This window comes from Cyphomyrmex costatus, unplaced genomic scaffold (genome assembly GCF_001594065.2).
Source record: "Cyphomyrmex costatus isolate MS0001 unplaced genomic scaffold, Ccosl1.0 scaffold120, whole genome shotgun sequence".
NCBI classification, from domain to species: domain Eukaryota; kingdom Metazoa; phylum Arthropoda; class Insecta; order Hymenoptera; family Formicidae; genus Cyphomyrmex; species Cyphomyrmex costatus.
Window position 1 is genome coordinate 1,379,322 of NW_017275174.1, and position 17,056 is coordinate 1,396,377.

The 17,056-nt window shown below is 36.0% G+C and overlaps 1 protein-coding gene across 3 annotated transcripts in view; it reads left to right on the forward strand.

The window, feature by feature from the left end:
• Positions 1 to 17,056, forward strand: part of heph (polypyrimidine tract-binding protein 1 heph) — a 347,034-nt gene that overhangs the window by 206,328 nt on the left and 123,650 nt on the right. The gene's annotated exons all lie outside the window — the stretch shown is intronic.

Genomic DNA, 17,056 nt, shown 5'->3' on the forward strand with positions numbered 1-17,056 from the left:
CTGTAAAATTATAAAGCAGTTTGCTACGTTGCACTATTTAATAATTTTAAAGAACTCTAAGAAATGGATGGTCGCGTAAATCCGCCGATATTTTATATTTCGTCCCTCTTCGAAAATCCCTCTTTTCTATTTCGGCGACTGTAGTAATACACGCAACACGACCGAATAAAATACAAGGAACGCCGATAACTTCCTTTTCGGTCCGTCCATTTCGCCGATGGCGAGAGCGGTCGTGCGGAGCTTTTTGGAAGAGCTTTTTTTCTCCCTTCCAGCTACCTCGGCGGCGAACCAACCGCAACCAGAACGCGCAACGAACCATAAATCATTGCATACCAAAGAGAAATTCGTATGCAGTGACCTCGATTGAAATGCATCCATTGAAATCTGATCGGTCGCTTTCGCGTCCCCGAAGAGTTCTCGCGTTCCTTCCGGCCTTCCCAGTTGCGACGAACGCGCGTATGGCTGTCCATCAAAGGGATTGGGAATCGTTTTTTCGGACAAGTCGACTAAAGCTGAATCGTTGCTCGTAGAAATTTTTAACAAAACGAGATGGACACAAAAATACTGGCGAATGAACTCGCGAAAGGGAAACTTAAAATTTTTCACACAATCTATTAACGTATCGGCGCGCGTCAAGAGATACGACAAATATTAATTAGCCTCGTGTGTGCGACGTCGACAGTCGTGAGATAATCGACTGTCGTCGGACGAAGAGAAATTATCGACGTGTAGTTCCACAGGAAAAATTAATTCCTGGCGCAGCCCTTGCACGTCACCTCGAGCCGATGAAAACTGCAGCAGAAAGAAAGTGGCCATCCGATAGATAGAATCTGACGATTATTAATCGATCTACTTACAGGTTCAGCATCGGTGAAAGAATGGATGATTTTGTGAATGCCATTAAGCAGTCTATTTATGTCTCACTAAAATTGATAGTCGGGTCAGGTGTAAATATTTTATCGGAATATTTCGACGGGACGTTAAAAGTCGACGTCAGGAATGGAGAGAAGATAAAGAAAGGATTCCACACTAATTAAATGGATAATTGAGTTCCGACGAAATGAGTTACTTTTTAAATATAAAACGATGTCTGTGTAATGAGATTTTAAGGCGTAAAACTTAAACTTCAAACTTTAAGCCGTGACAAATTGACCAATCATATTAATTGATTATTCTACACACATTTGACTGTGATTAACCAATTTTTTTACAGCTTAAGATTTAAAGTTCAAGTTTTACACCTTAAAATCTTATTGCAGTCGTCACTTAACGTAGCTTATATCTAGTGATGAACAAAAAATATAGATACAAAACTTAATGTGGATAGCTTTTAAGATACGGTGTGTCAAACTTGTACTCACAGAGCATCTTTGATACATCATTATGATAGCTCTTGTTTGCCACATTATAAATTACATTTTATGATAAAAACTTATTTCTGGGACACAATTTTTTACATTAGTGCAAAATTCTTTCTACGAATATATGTTTAGAGTTTCCAAGAGATTGAAAAAATTCACGTCTTAAGAATTAAAAGAGGCCGACATTCGTTTCCGTAAGAGAAGGGAATAAATAGATACGACCTTTTAGCGTGGTAATGTACTATACCTTAATTAATATTTTGCGGGCTTTCGAGGCGACAGCCGTTTACGGCTCAAGCTCTGCTGCCACTGAGGAGGACGAACGGTACTTTTCTCGCGCACCTGCTCTCGTCACGTATGCTCAACGTCGTCACATGTCGTTTCGACGAAGAACGGTGAAAAAAATGGTGAAATTTCCGGGGACGCGAATGACGACGACGACGACGCCGACGTGTCTGAAAACCGCATGGAACGCCGGGCGTGTCTCGGATCACTCGGTTGCACGTGCAGCCGCTGGATGTGCCGAAAGTTCGACCTCGTTCCTCGCGTCGTTAATCATTTTCCGTATAGCTGGTAAACAGAAGCAAACCGTGGCGCGATACGTGTAAAGCGTTACGCGGCCGCGGGCTTTCATTTTCCGTGGAATTTACCGAAATTCCTGTTTAACTGAATCCACGAGTTTGCGTCACTGAAAAATGCCGATACGGTTTGATTAATAGCTCGGTTGGAACGTAGCCCCCATGCTTTCGTCCGTTCGTATTTTAATCGGGAAACGTAATGACCGATGCACTCTTTAAAACCCCTGAGTTATCTTTTCGCACATGTTTTTATAAATTACGAAGAGACGTGTGGCCATTTAGTGTGTGGCATAAATCGACGTATCGGGCAGTAACGCCGTGCGTTATTTCTCCCAACGTTACCGTCATTTTTGATCATGACAAACAATGCCATTTGAAAATGTCAGAGCGATCTTAATAGCCTCGTTAAAATAACTGCCGGAACGAAGCCGGTTCCCGCCGCGGCCAGTCTGATTTTTTATAGCGGTTGAATAGACACGTCTAAAATATTATTTTGCACCGCTCACATTTTAATCACACTAAATGCATTTTAATTATCACGAAATGCCCGTCGCGAATAATAATAATTTTCAAAGCGTTCTTTGATACATTAATATTACTTCTTTTGCAGAAATTAAATGCTAATTAATTTTACCGTAATTATATATCTGCTGGCACCACGTTCCTTTCCTTGTCACAAACAACAACGAGTGATACTGTTTTACAGAACATTTGCGGAAAATAATCATATCATGGCGCCTGATGTTTTTCAAACCACGAGTTGCACAAATATCTCGGTGAGAATGCGAGTGCATTACAATAGCGCAACATGTAACGCAAAACCGTTGTGTCTATCGACGATCGTTAATGTTCGTGTGTTCCTTTCTTTTTTTTCTCTCTCGGACATGTGCTTTTTACGCGCGACGCAACGTCGCGACGCGCGAGGACGGAGAGAGCGATGTAGAGATTCGGTGACAAAGCCGAGCCCTTCGCCTTTTACTTTGAAAATGTACACGCTCTCTACTTTTCGACGGTCTCGTACGACGAGAAAAACTCGAGGAAATTATTAGCCGTCGTCGAGTATATGTATACTTCGCGTTACTTGAAATTGCAACATTTACGGAACACGCGAGAAAATTCCGCGAGAAATACCACGCGAGTAGTTGTATTGAAGCTAACTTGCCAGATTGGCGCGTGTAAAACAACCTAAGTAAGAAATTACGTAAAAGATCTGGGATTTTTTAAATAAGATTTTAATAAATATTCTGTATAAAAATGAATAAAAAAATAAATTTTAAAGGACTATCAATGTAACAACATAACTAATACGAATACGGAGCCTGTAGCTGGATCTTAGTTGCTTTATATATAATTTCGTGTGAATTTATATACTGATATATATGTAGTCTTTTCAAACTGCGCGCCGAACAATTGTCGGTCTTGAAACGCAACTTTAATAAACCACCGCAGTACTATCACGAATTGATTAACAATTTAATAATTATTTGATGATTTTTTGGCATCTTATATCGATCTTTAACGACGTTAAAATTTGAAAATAATTCTTATTGCAAAAAATATTACTAAAATATGAACACAAAATTTTAGACGTATTTTTATTTTATTTTGTGAAAAATAAGCTGTTCTTGAAAAGATTTTAAAAATTCGTAGCTGTTTTGTATTTACAATTCAAGTGACAATTTGTCGGCATCTTTCCTAAACATAGCTCTGTAACCTTCTGTCGATTGCTGAATTGACCCTGGCTAGAGTAATTTCGCCTCCAACTCAACGCGGTATATATTTCGGGACGTTGTCATAACACGTATGTCTCTCTCAGTTAATATAAATTGGTATTTATACTGAGAAAAGGCAAGAGGATGCTATTTATCAGTGAGGAAATCGAACTTGTTCATCACGACCGTATTAAGGATGAAAAAAGCCGATTTCTTGGAAAGAAGGGCCGCGGTATCGTGATTTCATTCCAAATAAAACAGCGTTTTCTTATCATATATATTTGGAAGACATGGGCAAGTGCACTTTCATTTTTTCTCTTCGAAATTCAGAAGCTAACCGAAGTACATCAACCGCTCGCTATCATTGCGTGCGTGCGATATAGGTGTGTATACATCACATCGGCTATTTTTCCCCCTCGACGTTCACTCTCCCTTTCTATTTCGAGACCTTCCCTTCCTTTATCTCGTTCCTTTTTCTACCTTTTTGCACCAGAATCCCTCGTGTACTTTTGATGTTTGTCTTTGTGTTTCATCGAAACTCTTCGACATTTTACTGACCTAAGAAAAGATTTTCGAAGTTTTTATATTATTTCTTTATTAAAATTTAAATGACTTTTTATCTCTCATGCATTAAAAATTTACAGAAAAGTTATACAATTTTAGCAGAAAGTTTAGGCGTGTGAAATTTTTTTATTTATCTGAAATTTTTATCTGAACTATGTATTTCATATTAATTGCCGATATTACATATAAGTTTAAAGGGATTTTCTTTTAAACAAAGAATAATTTACAGTAAATGTGCTAAAATCAATTTTTGAACTAAAATGTTAAATAATAATAATAATGATTAATAAGATGCCTACAATTAATTTACATTTTTTATTTATGTATAATACGCATTGTAAACGTATAAAAATGCGTTTATAAAAATGCGTAATAAAAAATACAAAAAAATCACACAAATTAGTTTCTCTGTAAGAGAACGACGCGTTGAAGAATCGCTATTTCCGCGATGTTTGTGGAGTGAAAATCCGCGGGTGCGAAGAGTCGACCTTCCCGAGGAAAAAGGAAGAGGCCGAGAAAAGGCGGGAAATTCTCTTTCTCTTGGGAGGCGCGGCGTTGCGGACGGATGGCGAGGCGGAAAATGGAGAAGAAAAAGGAAAAAAGTCCTGTCGATGTTCGCGTAGACGGTCTGAAGAGGTACGCTCGAAGCTCGTAGAAGCTCCCATTCATTGCGCCTTCCAGCCTGAATAAAGCTTCGAGAGGGAAGGAAAGAAAGAGAGCATACAGCTTTCCGCTGCCTCCACCATCATATTTCCACTACCTTGCCTTCGGGGCTTTCCTCTCGATATCAATCGCTTCGGATTCGCCTTCAGATTTGTCCTCCTCTTCAGCAAATCTCCGCGGAACGACTGTTCCCATCCGGTTGGGATATCGTATCAATCGAGGACGAGTCGAGTCCCGGGACAGGTTTCTCGATCGTTGCCGGTCACTTAGAATTCTTTACCCAACCCTCTAACGACAGGATATCTGTAAGTGGCAGTCTTTTATATACTTTTCTATATTGCGGAGACAGTTGCTCGCGTTTTTCGCAAATATATACATCAGTATTACTTTGAAAAAAAAATTCTCTTGCAAATATGTAAGAACGTAGGATGCATGCAGAATGTACGCGACGCACTTGATACTAAATACGTAGCGTAACGTGGAAAGCAGTGATATCGATGATTCCCTGGCGAGTCGACGTAACGCTTCCATCCTTTCTTGGACGCATACCGGCAAATTGTATAATACGGTATTAACTCTATAACGTTGCTAAGTGGATGTGCATCCGCTTTAATCTGGATTTTTAATTCGCTCTGTAAGATCCCTTCTAGCGTGAATAATCGCGTTTGGGAAACGCGGATTAAATGCGGGTATATAAATTGATTAGTTGCACGCTCGGCTTAATGAGGACCGTGTAATTTACAATCCTGCTGTTGTGAATTGCTAATTTTAATAATCGCGAAACTGGGCTCGCTGAAACGTAAATACTTCTCTATCAGCGTCCCATTTCCGTTTTGTAAATAACACTCCATATAGAATTAATATCGCAATTTGTATTTCCATCAGTCACACAGAGGCTTGATGAAGGCCGCGCCGTGGTAATTCTTTCCAAAATGCAGCGTTTAATCTTCTATCGGTTCCTGAATGCGTTCCATGAATTATCAATTAACTTCCTGCAAATCGCGTTTTATGGAAAAAACAATGGTAAACAAAATATCAATGTTCTTTATGAGATTTCTGCACTTAAATACCCTGTGAGAAAATTGTTTTTATAGTTGTACCAACAAGAAGTTTAAGCAAAACAAATTCTGATCATACGCATCATAATTCTGGTTATCGTGATTGCATTTCTAGTTTCTCGAGGTTCTATCTTTACCAGAAAGTTTGGTAGATTTAACTATGTGTAAGTTTCTGAGATTTGTACCTTTCCAGTTAACTTCACTTATTGTTAAATTCCGATTAATGCAACAAGACTTAAATCTAGTTGTATCTACAAATTTTAAAAATAATTAACATTGTAACTCACACCAAAAAAGTATCCGAAAAAGTATCCGAAAGACTGGATAATAAATAAGTGGAAGGATGTTATATCCTGTAAGATTCATAGTTACAAAAATTTGCACTTTCATTTAGCGTCTTCTCTTCAGCATTTCTCTTGGCATTAACTATTTGATTCAACTGAAATTCTTAAATTTCTTAGGGCGGAGGACAAGATCTTGGGACGAACTGGATCGTGCGAGAACTGCTTTGGTGTGCTCGCTATTTCGCACTTTATTAGGGCGATAACGGATCTTCTTTGTCCCCTTTTCTTTTTGTTATACCATTCTCTACCTCGTTCCGTTCCATTATCCGCGAATGGTAGCCGTGTCACCACTTAAACTCGCGTCGGTGTGCTTATCTTTCATACCTGGACACACCACAGGATAAAAGAGGAGTAAGAGGGGGGGAGAAAGCGAAAGGGAACATCAAGACTTTGTTAAGATTATTACAACATATAATCGATTTTATTTGCTCTTTATGCCTTTTGTTTTTTATTTTCGATTATCACACATATGATGATTCTATATGATATTTGTGCCTCATATTTAATCTACTTCGAAAAAAACTATAATCAATTAAAAAAAATCGAATTAATTTGTTTTATTTTATGATAAATCGATAAAAGGTAAATACTTATACCATCTCTCTATTTTTTATTTAAAATTTTTATTTGAATGTCATAAAATTGCTTTAAAATTTTTCCAACATTAAATCGTGTTTTATTTCCGTAAAAATAATTCAATTGTTATAATTTGAATCACGATTTACATTTATAGTATATCGGATTTTACGCGTAAATGAATTAATATGGATTAACAAAGTCCTCACGCAAATAAAGAAGGTTATTCAGAAGGTAATTTAATTTATTACAAACATGTAGTATATTTCTCTTTGTGATATAGAGATATATTAAAAGATAGGATACTTATTTCGACGATGTTGCAGTGCTTTTATTTTCTCGATTAAGACGACGGAAGGTCAACGCGAACGTTCCTGTCGGATAAATCGTCGTTTCCGAAGCGGCAACCTAATTCTGAAAACCCCCAAGGAAGCCGCAATTAAGTCCTTTCACTGCTATGCTGGTTTTTCAAGTGATCTTAAAACTGACGAATATAGCGAAATGCTCCAATTTAATATCGAATTCGATTGGACGCATTCAGTGCGTACTGATGCATATATCAAAATCGTCGTACACAAACTGATGTAAAGATGTGCGTTTAATACAGAAATAGAAACAAACATTAAACCGTAAAAATTTTCAATACATTTTATCATGCTGTTGAGTAAAATGTGATTTTATAATTCGAAATATTTGCATTTCACTTTTATGCTGAGATTAAATCAGTGTACGACAGCTTTAATATGCACCAGTGCGAGTTCACTATAAGAAGAAGTGGAAAATTTAGTTCCTCACTAGTTCGTGTTATGCAAGAAGCAAGATATCATAATTTCTATGAATTTCTCCTTAGGTATTATAATTTAATTCAAATAGACATCAAAGGCGCAGTGGATCTTCTTTAACTTTGTTAATTCAAGGAATATTTTATTAATTCTGCGAAATGCGTCAGAGTTTAGGAAAGGAGCTATATATGCTTAATCTGATATTACTGAGAAATTTTTACCGATATATCTGTGCGGAATGTATCAGTTGTACATTTCTCGTTTCTACATTCTCTCTGCTAAAAGAATGTCCATGCTCTTTCACGTGCTTACTACCGACCTACCTACCAATAAGTTGACGTAGCCATGTCGGGAGCGGCGAAGTATTCGAGATTGCTGGTTGCGCGCACATGGATTGCTCCTGTTCAACTCTCCCCGTGAATCCCGGAATTTTATATTAAAAACGTGTATATATGTATACACACACGGGCAACGGGGAGGGCCAATCACCGACATGGGACGTCTGAAACCGGACTAGAACTTCTCGCTGGCGTGTCTGACATATTTCATGTCGGAATGTTTCTCTCCGAATGCACCGGAACGTTGGGCACAATTTTCGAATGCCAGCCATCTCTCGTGTGGATAATCTCGATTTCTCGATTTAAGAACGGCAATATCATATAGCGCAGCATCGCGAAAAGTATCGCTAGTATATACATCCGATCGGCAAATATTTCTGCTTACTCGATTAAGGGAGTATTCTGGTTTGAAAAATTAAAAAAAGATATTTTTCAAATTTTTACGATAAAAATTTGTTTTTTTAAGTGCAATTTTACACAGATTTAAAATATAAATAAACGTTGAAATGACTAATATATCATATTTTTGTGATATTTTAAATAGAATTTTGATCTTTCGTAAATAATTTTATGCCGTTCAAAATTTAATGGGAAGATAGAATTGTGTCGCTTTTAGAAACATCAATTAATAGAGTTTATGTCAAAAGTAAGCGATGTCGAAATCGAAATAGACGATGAAGGGGATTGTCGAATTAGGTTACGAATGATCTGAACCACGATGCTACAGTCAGGAAATAGACGACCCGCGGTATTCCCACAACGATTATCGATGGCAATCCTGTTAAAAATATATATCGCGTCTGCAATAAACGAAATAAACGTCTGAGAAAAATTAGAAATCTTTGAAATTTTTATGGGAGTTAAAAACAATAGAGTTTTAATTCTCTCACTTTTTGTGTTATATCATACATATATTCTCATTTTCTAAATATTGTATAAAGCTACATCTCTTTAAAAATATTTTCTAAAGACAATTTTAACAATGATGTTTAATAAACATCATATTAGTATCGATTATTAAATTAACGCTCCATTATTTCGATATTATTTTAGCTTTAATTTATGATTGTGTTTTAAGTCCGATAACTTGAATCGATGCACAGAACTGAAAAATATTCGAAAGGAAAAATATTTGAAAATATACACGAGAATATTATTAAGCACCAAAATTCTCTTTAACCGAATATAAAATCTTTTTTTAATTTGAATATATTTTTTATTTAGTTAATGACTCATCTTAATTTAATTCGTTATAGTTTTTTTCTTGTGTAAATGGCTTTCCATTTGTGTATTGCATAATACAATTTTAAATCCATGTCAATTACGCAATCAGAGACGCTGTCATCTCCAGAATCACACGACAAGTTAATGTGGAATAAAATCTCGAGTTCGGCGAAACGAAACTAAGAAACGCAAATAGGAAAAAAACGTTCTTTTGTGCATGATCGCTCGACTTCCCCAATTTGCTTTGTTTCTTCACCATCAACTATCGCACGTGCTCTTTCTTCTTTCTCTCGCTTCTTCAGCATTACCCACGCTATCAATATAGAGTCGCAGTGCTGGACGTCGACGTATATAATCGTCCAGAAGGTAACGATGAGAGAAGTGTGGTAGCATCGACCCGGAAGGTACAAAAGAATTAAAGTCCCGGCGACGTAATGGTGGTGTGCTCGGCCAGTAATATTACGAATGGGTTGTGCTTTTGGTCCAAGTGACTTCACAAAGCTGTCGTTTAGATAAATTGCTTCCACGGGTGAAAGTCGTCCCGTCGGCCACGTGAATCGCACGAGTGTAAGAGTAAGCGACGATTGACGATTCACTTCCCTCACGGGACAACTGTTACGCAGAATCAAGATTGACGCACTAAATCAAATGCGCGGCGTGTTTTATTAGGATGTACAGTGCCAAGAAATTTTTGTCGTGCAATTATTTAAGAACGGTTTAGGTGTATTAGTCTCTGCAAAAAGTGACTAAAATTTAATACTTTCTGTATCAAAATGAATATTATGTACGTAATGAAACAATTTAGTAAGATTAATATTTGAATTTAACAATACAATTTTGTGGCTTGGACGTAAATCTTTAATTTTATCTTGATTATTTTTTTAAAATATGTTTGTTTTTTATTAAAAATTATTTTTTATCTGTTTTGAATTGCCATGAAACTTTTTGTATTGTTGTCAAATATCAACATAAAAGATTCAGTATTTTTTTTCATAAATTTTGTTAAGAAATATGTGTAATATATTTTTAAGGAAATTATCTTAAAATAATTGTAAAATTATACATTATACAAAGGTAAAAGAAATATTTTGAAATTGAATCGTACATTGAGAAAAAAATTGTTCATTTGACTAAATTAATTTTCGTCTTTATTTCTTTCGGAGAATGTTAGACGTAGCATACTTCACTTACATTCTTCATCGAAATAAAAATTAAATTATAATTTAAACGAACAGTTTTTTTTTTTTTAGTGCAAGTACAATATTGCATCTACAGTTGTAAATTACATCCGCGGTGGTAACTACGCTGACAGATGATAACGATCGACCTTTACGTGAAATACCAGACGACATTCAGTGGCACAATCGAAACGATCATCTTTATCTTGTTAGCAGACCAGTAGTCGACAAATAACTGGACATTATTTTCTTCGGAGGGGAGGAAAAAATTTTACGCCCTTATTACGAGTTTAATGCACTGACGTCACATTTGCTAACGAACTCGATAACGATGAAAGTAGCGTTAACGATACGGACGACGCTCCGACTATCTTTATGATAGCTCTTATTTACTGGATAAGCAACAGCTGCGGAAACGTTCTCTCGTAACGGAAGCATGCCACTTATCGAGAGGAACGGGAGGGAAAGCTCGTGGCGTGCACGAGGCTCGTCGTTTCCTTTCTACGATGCACGTAAAATGCTTGAAAATGCGAAGAAGGGTGCGACGATGAATTTATCGACGTTTGTCGACGTGAGAGAGCTTTAAAGCTTCGTTAAGGAGGAAAGCTTTCGAAATATTTCCATACTGTGGAAGAAGAACGCGAAGAGAGTTTCGTCTAAAACTAGAGTTCTAGATTTATACGACTATCACAAATGATTGCCATGTTTGACCTAATATATAATACGTAAACGTATCATATTAAAGAATTACTATACTGTCCAATATCAAAGAAAAAATGATAATCCAATTCTTTGAATTAAATAACATTTTATTATTTGTAACTTTTACGTGTGTTATAAAATGTAAATCAACTTATATCTGTGGTTAGTTTCAAAGTAAACAATATCCATACTAATAATGTCGGTATTTATTAAATAATTTGAGTTAAATTCAATATATCTTCTTTTGAGTTAATTCCAATGTTTCAGTTAAATTAACAATAAATTAAGTAAGAATACTGGCGATCTATAGAAATGATACAAATAATTCAAAGGTATAATTTGATATAATAAAGTAACGGTGTAAGCGTTTATTAGACGATAGATCAATTAGCAGCCAATAAGAAAATAGGGTTATTGATATATGCTCCAAACAAAAAAAAATGTCTTACTCTTGTTAATCTAGAGCTCTATATAGTTTATCATTTGCAAAACTTTGTCTTTTGCTAAGATGATTGTAGGACGTTATTCAGTCATATTATTCATTTTTTAAGCGAATTTTACAAATGCGCGTCTTGCGTTGTTATACAATCGTGCGTTTACGCTGTGAATCTTCCTTCCTTTTAAATTCGACATAGATATCGCGTGAAAGAAGCGTGATAAATCACGCGGGCATGTGGAGATTAGGACAAGCGGGACATAGAACTCCTAGCAAAGTATGGGACGAGTAACAAGATTCCTATTGAGATTCAAAGCTGCTGGAGCCGCGCCAAGTCGCGCCTTCTGAAAACGCGAGTAAAAGTGCATACGTGCATGCACACGTAAGATACATTCGTTTCTCGCGAATATATAACTTGGACAAATCGCGCTCTCGTACGCCCGATATTCTTCGTATACGTCTCATTAGTCATTCTGGCCGTCTGTGAAATCGTTCCTTATTCAGGATATTAATTCCTCTTTGTCAGTTCTATGTAAATAATAAAAATTAATATCTCTTTATTCCATTTCTTCGTCAAAGTACAGCACGCGATAATATATACGAATTTAGCTCTAGTTGAGAAAGTGTGTTTGTGTGAAACATCAAACATTTTTCCGCAACGTCTCATTTTCCCGCAATTCTTGTCTTCTCTTCTGAATTTTGATGCGCATTCAGCGAAGTGTGCATTTCAGAAGCGTAATGAAGTTGCGGTTTCTTCTAACGAGTGGCCATAATCATGCCGCGCCTGAAGTATCTTGAATTTGCGGACTGCGTTCTGAATTGTCCGTCTTTCTAAAAAAAAAAAGACACACACACACACGCATACACACATAGAACATTTTGATATTCACGCGCATATTTAAAAGAACGCAAAATTTTAGTTTGCCAAGTACCCTTTGAAACGCTGAGCTCGCATGAAAGCACAGTGTTTTATTTTACGGGATCATCTAGTGTATATAATGTATACACGTATTATCTTAGCCGTTAGCAATTATTCAATTACTTTTCTTCGCAGATAAAAAAGCTGCTGTAATTACAAACTCCGCGTGCACGCGTAATTAGCTCACCAAGATTCAAGAGACGTCATATCTTTGTGAAATGGAACAATGAGCCAGAAATAAAACCGCAGTTTTTGTGGTAATTTCTTTTATAATGAAGTACAATTTAAAAATGTACCTATTGACTTTATCATTTTTTGTAATGTGCAATTTTTATCTTTTTAACGGAAAAATAATTTATTTCGATTACTACGCAGTGAATATTTATTCGACGACCATAAAAATATAAAACATGATTAAAATTATTACTTTTATAGTTATTAAAATAAAGCATGTAAAAATATTCATGCAGAATATTTAAAATGTTTGAGCAAAATGCATTTTTATAATTATCAATATTAATTGCAAGAAAGTATTTTGGATTTAGTTGTTAGGATTTTTGCTTACGACGTACAGATTTCGATATCAACATCAACATGTAATCTAATATTAATCGGGTTTTGCCAGCCGGATGCTAATGAAATCATTATTAACTAAGCCGTACTACGCGTATGCCGGAAGAGACTCTGATAATGTATCAGTGATTATAGCCATATTCGAACGTTATTAATATTCGTTATTAATAATAATTTAGCCATAAGAGATATTAATTACGGTATTGATAGATTATTAAACTAATCTCTACTGAAAGTGCATTGACAAAATTTGATTAAACAGAGAGACCTTTAATGCTATAATATTTTTCAAGAGAACTGGATGGCCATAGCTAGAACGTCTGAAAATAAGTGAGAATTCATGAATTTAAAACAAATTTTCAATATAATTTAATCTGGAGCTGACGTGAATCTATTCGACCCACTCAATTATATTAAAGTTACCAGACGTTCCCGTTTTCCGGAAACAGTCTGCGATTTTTACGTGCTATTGGTAATAATTAAAAACATTGAAAACGTTTTTAATGTTAAATTCCAATTTATCTATAATACAATTTGTTAAGCAGAATAAAACAGTATATATAATAACACTACATATGGATCACTTTTATTTATTTTAAAAAAAGTAGAACTTGTCTCCGGATTTAGTTAAAAAAATCTGGTTACCTTAAATGATATTAAATGATGATTTAAAATTTTAAAATAGACTTATGTTACTATTCATTCTTCTTTTTATATAAATTATGTCATTTTAGTTTCTTAAATTTTATGAGTACGTTTCAATTAATATATAAAATAAAATGGATCTTATCCAACGTCCAGACACAGCGTCAGTAACTGTGTTACAAATTTTGGTGCCAGCTTTGGAAATCTTTTTAACATAGCATCAAAATTCTCAGTAAAAACTTGTGTTATATGTCGAACATCCTCGACTTTAAATCAGTTCACTTCGTTGTGATTCCCGCGAAGAAGTTCTGAAGTTTTCCGCTATTTTTCTCGCGCAAATGCCAAATTATCGCATCATGAATCATACCTAGTATTTGATACATCGACAGATGCTCCGATATGCGATTATATGTACCTATGTGCGTGCGTGCGTGCGTGCGTGCGTGTGTGTGTGTGTGTGTGTGTGTGTGTGTGTGTGTGTGTGTGTGTGTGTGTGTGTGTGTATATATATATATATATACATGCATATACATATACGCATTTATTCTGAGTTCATCCGATGCGTGCCTCAGCAACGCGTGCCTCGGATCGAGTTCCCGAACTTACAACGCACGTACAAACGATAATATCCCGATGAGCCCCTCTAGGCTGTCGGAACTTGCTCTTATGTTTGAACTTGTTCTACATGCTGGGGATTCTAGAGCAAATAGAGCTCTGCGGCAGTATTAATCGTAGCAAAGAGAGATTCAAGCGTAATCAGACTTCGAGAGGCTTCGAGCGTCGCTTCATAAACGTAAGGTGATTGATATTAATGATGATATGATTTTTTGTGCTGCGTCTGATACACAATTCTACATAACATGATTGATAGCATGAAAATTAACATAATGGAAAGAAACGTCGCACACCCGTGGAATAGATAAACGATATGAATGGTAATAATAGAAAGCTATACAGAACCGGGAGGCATCGATGAGACGGAATGAATGAATAATTTCATTGTCATATAACAATTCATTCTTTAGTTTGCATAATGTAATTTTTAAGTAGGTAGATGGCTGTATAGAGCATTCCATACATTATAGTTTGATAATACTAAAGTATTGTCCAAAGATCTTAAAATTTTGATTAATTTTACATTTTTCATTAATTTGCATTAATTTCCGTTTTTACTGAGAAAAACAAAATGAGAACTATAAAAAAAGAATTTTTGGAATGTTCTGAGTATCTATTTAAATCTACTTTATCGAGATTAGCTGACGTCATAATAATTAAATTAATCTGTAACGCATCGATACGCTCAAGCTAAATCGATGTCGTTACGATACTGCGTCATTAAGTTTATGTTTACAGAGACTGTAACACGCGCTTAATATTTTGAACCGCACAAAGGTCGGGCAACGATTAAGTACGATGAAAATGAAAATTTAATTAAAGCGCTTGTACGAGACACTAGACTAATAATATCGAAATAATTTTAATTTATGGTATTAATTCATATTGAGTTACTGAATTCACAGTTCTCGATGAAATTTGCTAATCACACTGATATTTCGCAGCTCTATTTGCACGGTCTAGATGATGTTTGTTCGAAATCGTAATTGTTTTCGATTGATCTGCAGTATTCCATTAAGGATACCAAATGAACGCATGGTGAAAATTGATTGAACTAGTTTGTACGCAGCCAACGTTTTATTGATGTCATCGCAGTTTCAAACTAACGTCAACCACGGCGTTATAGGTGCCCTGTGTTACCAACAATCTATTTACTTCGATCAATCGTCGGACTAAGTTTGCACACCTCAGTTTCACTAATCGTTCGCGTGTCTCTTAGCGGAGCGGATTAGGTCTTTGTCGTCGGAAATGGGCGCGTAATCGATTCGGAACGATAGTCAGCGGCGCGACAAAGCCGCCTCGTTCTCGTGTGACGGCGACTCATTTTGAAAAGAAAGAGGAACACGATTAATCACGTTATCGTGTACAAACTGGCCAAGTTGGCGTATCCAAATATTCATTGTATCGCCCTGCGCACATGCCAACGGTTGGACATGAAGGGGTGAACGTGCGCACGAAGGGTGAACGGTTCATCAATAACCAGCACGTCTCCCACCGTCCATCCGTCCGTCTCTCTCTTCGCTTCCCTGTGAAAGCAATGAAAATGTACAAGTCCCCCATCACGATATTTTACCAATTTATTAACCGATCCTATCTACTTTTCTCCCCCTGCCTTACGCCGATATTAACTGCGAGTGATTCTTATTGACAGGTTCTTTACGGTGAATTGCGTGCTGAATGCATATTCATGGGAAGTTAAAGCTTTCTTGCCGGCTGAAAGTTTGGAGCGAATAGCTCGAATTCACTCCTGGTGAATTTAGTGATTTCATCCTGTTCAATCTCAGAACTTGATCGTATTTCTCGCAAGAAATTCTTTAACTCGTCGGTATAATTATCATGAAACTATCATCTGCTGTGCAAAATTGGCTCGCGTAATATGTAGATTCATCCAAGCCCGCGTATTATTCGTTCAAGATTGCGGTACCGCGGGAAAATGCATTGGAATCTCGATCAATTATTCGCGAAACTTTGATTTGGTTTAAGACGGCGCGCTCCGCGATTAGGGCATTTACGTTTCTCGTTCGATCGATCAAGATCAGGACTATCTCGTGAGAGATTGATTTCCCGTTAAACTTTAAGCTGACGATCACAGATTTGATAATATCCATGTTTAAATTCGTCCTGTTCGATTCGTGCATCATTTATCGTCTCGTCGGGTACAGGCGAGGGGTTAAAAAGACGAAGAAGTAAGGACAGGTACATATTCCCGTGTCGCGTAACAGGCGACAAATCGATTTCTCCACAATTCGATTACTCGCACGATCTGGGACGCAAAACCATCACGATGCATTTTGCATTTGCACATGCAATAATATCGCACGTCCATCAAATCGATTGATCGCATTTCGATTTTAATGTCTTTTTAACATTTGATTATTGTTCATCGCTTCTATCGTACCTCTTTCACAAGGTGAAAGAATTATAGTGTAACATCTGCTTTTTCTATCAACATTTATTATAATTATAATATTTATTATTATCGTGTACTGTCCACGAAGCGAATGATTTTATTTAAAAATTTAAAATTTTTCTGGAACTAAAAATAAATTTGTTAGAAACTTTTTTTAAATTGATTGCAAAAATATCAAAATTTTTTTCAACATTACTCGTTGGTTTTTAGTTTGGAACATAATTATTTTGATAATTTAACAAAATTATTTTCAAATTTATATTTAGCAAAATCTTTCCGTGTGGATGATAACTATTAAAACTTTGGTAAAATGATTTCAGTCAAAGATGTTCGATTAATACATTCAAAATCAACTAATTTTATTTTTCTAAATATCAT